This window comes from Aegilops tauschii, chromosome 3, assembly GCF_002575655.3.
Source record: "Aegilops tauschii subsp. strangulata cultivar AL8/78 chromosome 3, Aet v6.0, whole genome shotgun sequence".
NCBI lineage: Eukaryota > Viridiplantae > Streptophyta > Magnoliopsida > Poales > Poaceae > Aegilops > Aegilops tauschii.
Genome location: NC_053037.3, coordinates 338,038,916 through 338,050,890, shown reverse-complemented (window position 1 = coordinate 338,050,890; position 11,975 = coordinate 338,038,916).

Here is an 11,975-nt window from a genome sequence, read left to right as displayed (position 1 = left end):
ATTTCATGCCGCTGGAAAATTATTTGTATAGTACGTCAATTATGTAAACAAATGCTGGAAGCTTGATAGCATTGCTAGAAGCCTCTTCGGCATCCGGGTCCATGTGCCATGCACAAAATTATACTCCTTCGTTCCTAAATATTTGTCTTTTACAAATTTCAAATGGCCATATTTTAGAGTGTAGATTCACTCATTTTGCTTCGTATGTGTACTCCCTCCGTTCCTAAATATTTGTCTTTCTAGAGATTTCAACAAGTGACTACATACGGAGCAAAATGAGTGAATCTACACTCTAAAATATGTCTATATACATCCATATGTAGTAGTCCATTTGAATCTCTAAAAAGACAAATATTTGAGTAGTCACTCGTTGAAATCTCTAGAAAGACAAATACTCCGGAGTATATTTAAGAACCGAGGGGGTAGTGCACAGCCGCATGGGAGACTCGGCCCGGTCGTTGCGCCGCATTAATAGTGAGTAATGAGCAGTCAAATCATAAGCCCCCTTTCCCACTGTAAGTTGCTCGGAAGAAGCAACCATCAATACGCTCTTCTTTGAATCCGCTCATACTACTCCATCCATCACTGTTTATAGAGCGCGCTTTAGAAAAAGAAAAAATCTCTGGGACCAAGGAGACTAGCGATTGGCCTAAAAAATAGCATTGGTAGTTATAGCACGGCGTCTATTACTAGAGGAAATAATGCGTACACACATGCATGCAGTGCTTCCACCCCGGGTACACACATGCATGCACTTACTCCACTCCGTAGTACATCGATAGAAAATTGTGGACTTGATTGCGGTTACCACACCCTAATTAATTGAGCATTAAACCAAACGCGTCTAAAGTCTCTCTGGTGGTGGAAATGCATTGAGAATCATAATGAAGCGCGCCCTGTAAACTGTGACGGAGGGAGGAGTAGTATGAAGGTGCAAAACCAAGTACGTGTATGGCCAGTCGGTCAAAGCACCTCCTCTTGGCATATCACTGACATGTGGGACCGGAGTGTGAGCAAACCGATCTCAATTGACGGCAAAACGGCCAACCCGCCGTTCCTTGAGAGAGACGAGGAGCGAGAACACACAGACGGGCTCGCACGGAGGCCAAGATATATTCGAGCATGGTTGATCGATATCATCATTACATGTTGGGCTGCTGTTTTCCGCCCTTCTCTGGAATAAATGTGTACTTTATCAGAGATTAAAAAAATTAGAGTACAGATGCTCCACCATGCGGTTCTAGTAGTAGTACTACTCGTACTACTAAACCTTGCGCTTGGCTCTTCGGCTCTTCATGAAGTCGAACAATGATGGTACTCCGCATGTTCGGTACTACAGTGTATGCCTCTGGCAATCTGACACCGAATGAACTGATGCATGTCCACCGCCTGGGCGAGGGTAGGTTGCATTAGTCAAAAGGCGTAAGCGAGCTTCACCTTGTCCTGCAAGCTTCTCCTCGTTCTGCGAGTTGACGGGACACACCAAAAAGTAGTGCTAGTCCATACTCCCTCCTTTCCGGTTAATATGGCTTAATCTTTTTTGCGGGTAAATGAGAGAGCTTTATTCGTATATAAGCATTCTTAGGACGATCAGCCAAGACACTGGTCACTAGGAAGCGAGGTACGCCGCAAAAAAAAGAAGTAGGAAGCGAGGTGTTTCATCAAGCCATCTCTCGGCCACATTCAAAGTGCAGCAAGCACGGTTCGCACAAAGATGCGCCGCAAGGTTTGCTGACCTGTTTACATGCTAAATAACAAAAAAGAGGAAATATTACCGAGTGCTCCTATTTGTAACAGGATATGAGCCAGAATTAAGCGAGAATTGTGGCGAGTGTTCCATGCAATCAATTTCCATTATCACATGCGAGAACCCTCGAAGAGAACCAAATGTGTTGAAGATTGCTTTATCAGATTTTAAAAATATAATAAGAGTGCAGACGCTCCTCCATCCGGTTCCTAGTACTAGTATAGTACATACCTCTATATACTATAGTAGTAGTACTAGTACTAGTAAACTTTGCGCTTGGCTGTTCGCCTCTTCGGGAAGTCGAACAATAATAGTACTAGTATAGTGTATGCTTCTGGCAATCTGACACCGAATTAACTGTTGCACATCCACCGGCTGAGCGAGGGAGAGCTTGCATTAGTCAAAAGTTTCTCCTTGTCCTGCGAGCCACCGCGCGCAAGCTTCTCCCGTCCTGCAAGCTTCTCCTCGTTCGGCAAGTTGACGGAACACAGCAAAGTAATGCTAGTCCATACTGCCTCCTCTCTGGTTAATATGGCTTAATTTCAAACGAGATAAATACACTGTCTGTCACTGTATATTTGTAAAAATACGGTCAGTGGACTTCATAATACTCTCATTGCGCTCAATATATACATTTTTCGGTGTTTATACGGTCACTAGCTCACCCTGGCTGAGTATGTGTGTGCATGCACGTGTAGGTTGAGCACTTGAGCATGACCGTGTGTGTTCCGTCATGTGCTCGGACATGCATGCATTAGGGCGTCGCGCGCGTTTTTGCGTCCATCTGTACGTGTGACTGTTGCATACACGTAGGGGGAGTACGTGTAGGGGCCACTAAAGGAGCAGTCAAATCACACAGTAAGTTAGTCGGAAGAAGCAACCATCATTTCACTCTTCAATGACACGTACGCAATATAAAATGGTTGATATGGAGAGAAAAAGAAAACCACTATATATACACTAGCAGGAGCCTAAGCTACAAGCCTGCTTGCTTGGGTTGCTGTCTTCACAAGCATAGAACGACGGTGGCCACACCGTGGTCACATATCTGGCATGATCCCGCAGCTGGGGGAAGGGAACAATGTTCTGCGTAGACGCGGTCGACATCGGCGAGGGAGAAAATCCACAGTCGGTGCGTCCCAATTGGGGGTCACCGCGGTATGGGCCGATGCCGCGTCCCAACCGCCCTTCTAGCTACAGCCCGACGTCCCAGGTAGTCCATCTTCCTTTTGGAGCCGGCTTGCTCCACTGCCGCAGCTCCCCACGTAGCTCCATCTCCATGTCGATCTTTCTCTACTTCTACCGGCTTCTACTTGTGATGGGTTTATGTCTCATGAACTAGTGCCAGTACTATTATTCTAATCACACTTCTTCAATATCTTTGCCATCAGGGATGCTACAGCTCGATTTTAGTGGAACTGCACAAAAGCATCGTATGATCCGACGGTGCCAGCCGTCTTTCCTTCGATAGGTTCTACATGGCCAGGAAATTAAATCCTGTTTAGGGTTTAGGGTTTAAGTCGTAGTGACCCCATCAGTAGTTTTTCTTTCGTACACGCTCTCACAACTTTTGTCTTTAGTTGTGAAGTAAATATCGGCTATGATCTGTGAATCATTGAGATGCATCAGCATGCGTGTTAGTTTTCCTTTGTATTTGATGGAATGCTGTAACGGGGCAACCTTGGAGTAGGAATGAAAATGTGGTGGAAAGTTTCCGTTTTTCTGGAGAAAAAATGGAAACGGAGAGAAACCAACGTTTCGTTTCGTTGGATCGCGCCATCGAGCAAAACCAACATTTAAATCATGTCTGTCGCGTTCGTGTCTCACCTTCCTCCATGGCTCGACCCCACACGGTCGCTCGGCATGCCACTCACCGCAAACCGAGTATACGATAACTTTCTCGCCTGCTTGTCGATGGATCGCGCCATGGAGTACTAGTACTATTGGAAGAGATTGACGAGTTGGGGGAGGACAGCTAGCTGTAGCACGGACTCCCAAGAACTTTTTACATGCATGTTGTGGCCGGCTATTGTGACCTTTGAACGCGGAGCAGACGCGTGCACCAGGAAGCGGCGCGGGCAACGCTCTCTCGGCCGGCGCGCCACTTCAATGCCGGCGCCAGTGAGAGGTCGCGTCCGCTCTGGCCGGGCATGAATGCGGCACTGACCGTTTCGGGCGGGAAGCACGCGCGGGTGATGAAGAGGGTTCGGGTTGGTCAAGAGCGGCCGCGGCAGCGGTCCGGACGCCCGCACACAAGAGATGTTGTACGTTAATATTGTCGCGTGTATAATTAACAACGTAAATAATGTGCCAGTTGGACAAATATGATTGGAGATGGAGATGGAAATGGAATTTTACGTAAACACGGATATGCATGTCTATGTCTATGTGTGTGTCCGCGACGACTCTCGTGACCTGGAAGCGGGGCCTGTTTTTGATCGAGTTTTCTTTCTTGGTACGTTAAAAAATTGTCTGCCAGTTTTTGTTTCTTTTTTCCGGGAACGCGCGTATTCTATTTAAAACCACTGCTATGGAGAGATTTTTTTACTCCATTATAGCCTCTTGTTTGATAGAGTTTCTCGCGTCTCGCTCTCTCACCCTCTCCATATCAACACAAGATGACAGTGTCCACACTATCTCTCTCCTCACCGGTGGTCACAGATCCGGCCGAATCCCGTCCACTGCGGGAGGTGAGGAGGTGCAGCGTTGATGTTGTCGCCGTCGGCGATGGAGGAAGCCGATGTGCACCGTCCTCTCGGAACCGGCGCTGGCGCGGACGAAGGTCCTCCGCGCCCTTGTTCGCTGCCGTCGTGTGGGCAGATCCCGCCCACCCGCCTAAGCGACATCTCGCCCACTGGAGGTATAACTTCTTGTACTGGTCCAGCTCCCCAAGTCGCTGCATGCGGGTTTTCTTCTATGCGACTACTCCCCAGCTCCCCATGTATAGTAGCTAGGGTTCGTCGGCTGGTCCAACATCACCTACTATTATAGAGGAAATGCCACTCGAAAAGTTGTCCTGATTTATGCCTCGGTGGAGGTATACATGTTGTTTCGACAAAAAGTACATGGTGGTTGTGCGGTCATTGTCCATATGCTCCTATTGCTGCTGCTAATCTAATACTATCACTGGTTAAATGAAGAAATGCTTTTTTCTCGGGTATCCTGGTTTAGTTCCCATCAAGATAATCATGATGCTTCTGTTTGTTGGTGTACTTTTCATAATTCTTATTAACAATTGAGATGTCGTTGTTCATCTTGTAAAACAAAGTAACAACACTATATCCCTTTTTTATATTTTTGGAAACAGCGATGCGTATCTCCATACCCGGGCATGTCTTCCTCAATTTTAGTGGAACTACACAAAATTGGATGGCCATTGTTGTTCCGCCTCACTGTCCTCTGCTACGTGGTTCTTCCTTCCTCGAGCTTGATTACTGAGAAGAAACAGACCACAATGAGGATTTGTCGAACTTCATAGGTGCCTCACCCAAACTTGATGCCACATGGATGATGCATCACCACGATGACCTATCGATGCTCATGGTTGCGCCTCATGGTTGCGTCGGTTGGTGAAGCTGGTCGATTTTCAATGAAAAACAAGCTGTCTTCCATCAGTGCTCTTTGCTTGTTACCCACAAAGATGATATCCTTCGTCAATTCACCTTGGTTGCATTGGAGACGCGGTCGTCTTTCACGTTGGTGCAATTTTATCACACAATTGGCTATGAACCCAATGTTTCCTCGAAGAAGGATCGACGTTGGTACTAAGAGCATAAGTTTTGTATTGATTTCTAAGCCTTCTCACAACTTTGTCTCCTGCTCCCCTGTAATTTTATTTTTCCAGCTATTAACTTTGATTAAAAAAATGGTGTGGACTAAAAACCCGGATGGATGTAGTAGCCCTCCATTTTTATTTACTCCGCATATTAGATTTGACTGAAGTCAAACTCTGTAAAGTTTGACCAAGTTTAGGCCGAACACAACAAACCATAATTATTAGAGAGGGCAAACTGTACATACTCTCAAACCTTCTCGATGATTGAAATTAAAATTCTTTATTTGTACACACTCTCACACGTTTCCGATAATTTGGCGCATGTGTGGTTGTTCACTTAAGGGAGGGTAGTGTACCGCACGTGAAGGATAGGAAGTGCGACCAGGATGCGTGGATCATTAGTTCATCAGAAGTACTCCCTCCATTCCTAAATATTTGTCTTTAAGTGGTTTGAAATGGACTACCACATACGGATGTATATAGACATTTTTTACAGTGTAGATTCACTCATTTTGCTCCGTATGTAGTCATTTGTTGAAATCTCTAGAGAGACAAATATTTAGGAACAGAGGGAGTAGTAGTTTTCTTCACTGGTACGTTAAATAAAGAGTTTCGTTTCGTACTTACAAAATTTAAAACGATTGTTATGGAGAGAATAAGAAAACCACTCCACTATATATTAGTCGTATACACGAGTACTATATGGACGCAGCTTCATTGACTTTAGTGCACCTGCCTTTGGGTTTATGACAGGTGGGCCCAAAATGTGGCTGGCCCACCTATCATACAGCCAAAAGCAGGTGCAGTTAAGGCACCGAAGCTCAGTCCGTACTATAGTATATATATAAGTTGGAGCCTCAGCGCTTGTTCGCTAGGGTTTGCACTCTCCACACTCTCGCCGCACTACATATATATATATATACACGCTGGGTTTGCTATATTCATAGTCTCTCACCCTCTTCACCAGATCTAAACAAGACTGTGTTGTGGCCTCTGTCTCTCTCACCCCCCTCACAGCTGGCGAAGGAGGTGTCTGGGTCCCGTTGCACCGGGAAGGGGAGGAGGTGCAGCGTTCACTCTATCGCCTTCGGCGAGGGAGGCAATCCACTGCCGGCTGCGCTTTTCTCTTTTACCCAGCGCCTGTGCGGGAGGGCCACCGACCCCTTCTTCCTTGCTGCTGTACGTAGTGTGGGCAGATCCGACCTCCCGCCGCACGCCTTGCCACATCCCGACGACCCTAAGGTATAAGTTTCTTTGAAACCGTCATTGGTCTAGCTGCATGCGGATCTTTTTCGATTCTGTAGTCGAATCTAGGTCTTGGTTCAAAGAGGAAAGAAGGGTGCGGTGGGGTGGAGCATGAATCTAGGACGTGGTTCAATGAGGAAAGGAGGGAGGGAAAGTAGTATAGACTAGCTATCCAGCCGCTTTGTTGGTCGAAAAGGGAAAAAGGGGGTAACCCAGTACACACATCTGTAAGGAACCGAACTCTTTGTTAAAAAGGGAAAGAAACTGGGGGGTCGGGTAGTTTGTGCAGGACTAGATTTGCTGCCCTCACATAGGAAAAAGTTTCAAAGAGAACAAATATGGGACCAACGCAGATATGCTGCTTGGCTACATACTCTGCATCACCCATTTATACGTGTGGACGCAGATGGTGCTGGCATGTCCCATGTCCCATCCACATGATCGTGCAGTGTGTTTTGAGATGTTGTGCTACTTGTATTGGTACTGTTTTAAATAAATGTTGAATTGAAGCTATTGTATTGCTCTCTTTTCCCATTAAGTAGTGAACAAAAATGGTACCAACCCAGACATGATGCTTGTTGCTTTGTTACAACAAACTCTGCATCACCCCCTTTATAAGAAGATGGAAGCACATGGTCTTGTTGCGCCCACTCGCCCCTGGAACTGTTTATGCTTTTTCTTAATCTAATGCTGATGGTAAAATTAAGCAATGCCACTCTCAGAATTAACTACTGAACTATTTTAAGAGAATTTCTCTGTTAATATGAATCAATGCAACCGTTTTAGAAATGCTACTGTCCTATACTTTGTTTTCCATCAAGATAAGGTAGATGCTTCTTTTTGTGGCCGCATGTTTCATCCTCCTTTATTGGTAGTAATTGTTTCCTTTTTTGCCTCTATTAAATCAGGGATATCTATTCAACTTGTTGCTATAGCAAACTTAAATGTCACACCGACGACTTTACTTGTTTTCAGTGCAAGTACACAAAACGAGATTGGATTTCCTATTCGTGTTGGCAGATTCGTATGTGATCTTGTGTGCGTCATGATAGGTTGGTACTTGCCTTCATCCACATGATCATGCAGTGTGTTTTGAGATGCTATGCTACTTGTATTGGTACTGTTTTAAATAAATGTTGAATTGAAGCTATTGTATTGTTGTCTTTTCCCATTAAGTAGTGAACAAAAATGGGAGCAACCCAGACATTATGCTTGTTGCTTTGTTACAACAAACTCTGCATCACCCCCTTTATAAGTAGATGGAAGCACATGTTGTTGTTGTGCCCACTCTCCCCTAGAACTGTTTATGCTTTTTGTTAATCTAATGTCGCTGGTAAAATTAAGCAATGCCACTCTCAGAATTAACTATTGAATATTATTTCAAAACTACAACACTTGTTAGGGATTGGCGGGATTACCATTTTTGTGGCTGCATGTTTCATCCTCCTTTATTGGCCAGTAATTGATTCCTTTTTTGCCTCTGTTAAAACAGGGATATCTATTCAACTTGTTGCTATTGCGACATTTTGCTTCGCTTCATTTTGGTGGAACTGCACAAAATGAGACCGGATTTCCATATATGTGTTGAGATCTCTTTTAGATCTTCCTCGGGAGTTGTTTCAAATCTTGGTCTTGAAAGGTAAGTACCTACTTTCCTCAGAATTAACTACTGAATCTTAGTTCAAAACTGCAACACTTGTTAGGGATCGACGGGAGTACCATTTCTGTTAGGGATCGGTCGGGGTACATGTTTAAGAAATGTATTGTTCAGATAATGTCTCTATTATTATATATCAGTTACAGTGTTTTGCAAATGGTACTATCCTGCTTTGTAGTTCTTTCTACATGTTTAACCAAGCTATTGTTAAGATAATGTCTCTGTTAAAATGAATCAGTCGCATTGTTTCAGGAATGATACTTTTCTGCTTTGTCGTTCTTTATACATGTTGAAACAAGGCATTGTTAAGACAATGTCTCGGTTAATATGAATGAATCACACTGATTGAGAATTGCTACCTCCTGCTTTATTTCCCATTAAGATAAGGTAGACCAGTAGATGTTTTTCTTCTAGGAGTACAAGTCATCAACCGTTATTTATCAGTAATTGTTTCCCTTATACCTATTGTTGCTTACAGGGATATCAAAATTAAAGCTCGGTTTTATTCCGACTTTGATTTTAGTTGAACTGCACAAAAGGAGCCAATGTGTCTAAGGCAAACTACTGCATTAGTGGGTCCAGTTGGTCTTACCACTTTGCAGAAAGAAGCAGTCACTGTTTGCGCTACATTACACAAGGAATGGTCGAGAAGCTTTACAGAGTATTAGTAGACGCTGGTGACATGACTAGTCTGCAGAGAGCATAGGAAACTCTACAACACGTGGAGTGCACTGGGCAAAAATTGCCCAAAAAAGTACAGGAAGCCAGGACAGGACCCCAAATCTGTCAATGTCATTCTAAGCAACAATGATGGGGCATCTGGGTATGGTAATCTGTTTACCGTACTTTCAGTTTGTTAGTCCACTGATTGGTGGGTTGACACTGGGGCCAATATTCATGTGTGTGCTGTTGTGTCTTTGTTTTCTTGCAGCATATAAATACGATATCCACAGGGATGCTCAGCTTGATTTTAGTGGAACTGCACAAAATGTCCAGATGGTTTGTGTCCTCCATAATACTTCATCATGCACAATACATCGAATGGTTCTCTAATCATTCGTTGTCACCTTGAGCCACCGGACTATATGTTTGAATGGTGCTGCCAGCGTCGGCCATTAAGAAGGGTAAGAAGAAAGACAAAAAGAGAGATGGCTGCTTTACTTGTGGTTCGGAGGAACATTGGGCAAACAAGTGCCCAAACAAGTACCAAGAAGCCAGGACAGGACTCCAAGTCTGTCAATGTCACTCTAAGCAACAATGATGGGGCATCTGGGTATGGTAATCCGTTTACCGTACTTTTAGTTTGTTAGTCCACCGATTGGTGGGTGACACTGTGGCAAATATTCATGTGTGTGCTGATGTGTCTTTGTTTTCTGGCAGCATATAAATACGCAATCCACAGGGATGCTCAGCTTGATTTTAGTGGAACTGCACAAAATGTTCAGATGGTTCGTGTCCTCCATAATACTTCACCATGCACAATACATCGAATGGTTCTCTAATCATTCATCGTCACCTTAAGCCACCGGACTATCAGATGACAAACTGATGACAAACCCTACCCGATCGACAATCATAGGCATTACATATTTTGAATGGGAAAAGCTTGTCAAAGTTGACATTATTTTAATATATTGGAATTGGAAAACCTTGTCAATTTTTGCTCATTGATGTTAGCCAGAAGACATACATTTGATATTTTTTAGTGGGACGCCCTTTGCTGTGAGCAACGTCAATCGTTTTTTCCTATTCCTGTCTTCAGTTCAGAAGTAAATATTTACTCTACTGAGATGCATAGTCACATGAATGTTGACTTATGTAAGATATTTTAAGAGTTTGTTCTGAATATTGTCTATGTAATGCCAGGCCTTGTGTTTGATTGCAAAGTTGAGCTTGGAATGTTGTGGCATGCGGCATCACGAGTTGTTCACCGTGCCTCCTGAGAATAATGCTCCGTATTATTTTGCATGTCGATCTAATGCCAGTGATTTGCTTGTTAAGAAGATCATCCTCTTCTGTTGTTTCCGTGCTTAAGAAGTCATCGTCTTATGTTTCATTCATAGCCTATACGACAAGTCGGGTAGGTTAGACGTGAAACCATATGATCTTCCTACCAACTCATCATCTTAGGTCGTGATTGGATCGTCGTTTTCCAACCAAAACCGCTTGTAAAACTGACGCTTGTAAATAAAAGCAGATGGTCTCGGGCGAAGCGCTTGGTTGGTCGATTTCGACTAGTAAAATATACAATGGTCTCTCAAATTACACGCGTAACCCGTCGGTTTTACTTACAGACCTCGGGCCCTCGGTTTCATTACGCCTGTATTTTACACGTTGTTTCCAATGACGAGTAAATTACACTTGTATCTTAATACAGGTGTGAAATAAACTAGAACTCCCAAGCGCGGCCTTACCGTTTCATGTCATCTCAGTCTCTCGAAGGTGCTCATAGGTGTCCGATGATCCTGGCTTCCTGAATGAGCAGCGGGCGCTGTATCAGACCATCCGTAGGGCCCGCGTGGCCCTCTCCGTCGTCCTTCGAGTTGTTGCGCTCGCCGTGGCGCTGAGCATTGTTAACATGGTCAATGAACATGAGGATTCAGCAGATGACTTTATTTTGACTGGATGACAGTAGGGACCCACTAGGGCCATAGCCGTACGTACGCAAGTGCCTTATTATTATGTACAACTATATTTTTTTGCTTCCTCCTGGTTTCCTGACATCACGGTCCCACACCATTGTCAACATATGTAGTCAATATAAACGAGAGAATTGCACAAGGTGCGGCCGACAGCTGGGACCAAGCATCTCGAGCAGTATTTGTGTTTTTGAGGCGTGAGCACTGCAGATTATTTCTTGGCGATGTTTTCGTTGTTGTTCATAGGAGAGCAGGGTATTAACTGGGTGGGCTGTGGCCCGTCTAGCCTAGGACAGATATCCAGCCCAGATATTAATTTTTTTCAAGATGAAAATGACTAGCCCAGCTATACGTTTTTTGAGGAATACCCAGGCAAGGTCAACTTGTTATTCTCTGCCCCGCTGGGCTGCAAATCTTTCCTAGGAGGGATGCATTAGGCTTAACAGGAAAATGGGCTTTAAAAGTAATAAATGGGATGTAATTATAAAAACTGGGCAGTAACTATAAAAAAATGCACCAAACACGAAAATAGTTTATAAAATATTATTTATGGATTTTGAAAATCTTAATTTTTAATTGTTGCGCGCGCAATGTTTCGTTGGATTTTTACGTAATACAAATTTATATTTAATCTGACTAGAAATTTTGGGATGAAAATATTTCGAATCCCATCAAAATGTGGGAAATTTTATTGAATTCTGTCTTGAACGGTTGGTCGAAATTATTAATCATTGTCCTAGCTAGAAAATGGGTTGTACTTTTAACAAACTGTAAATGGGTTGTAGTAAATTCCATTAGAATTCAAAAATGGGCTGTCCATTCTTACAAATCGCAAATGGGCTATAAGTTCTCTGCCACACACTTGTGGGCCTACTAAGTTGACGCGTCCCCTAAAAAAAAGAAGTTGACGCG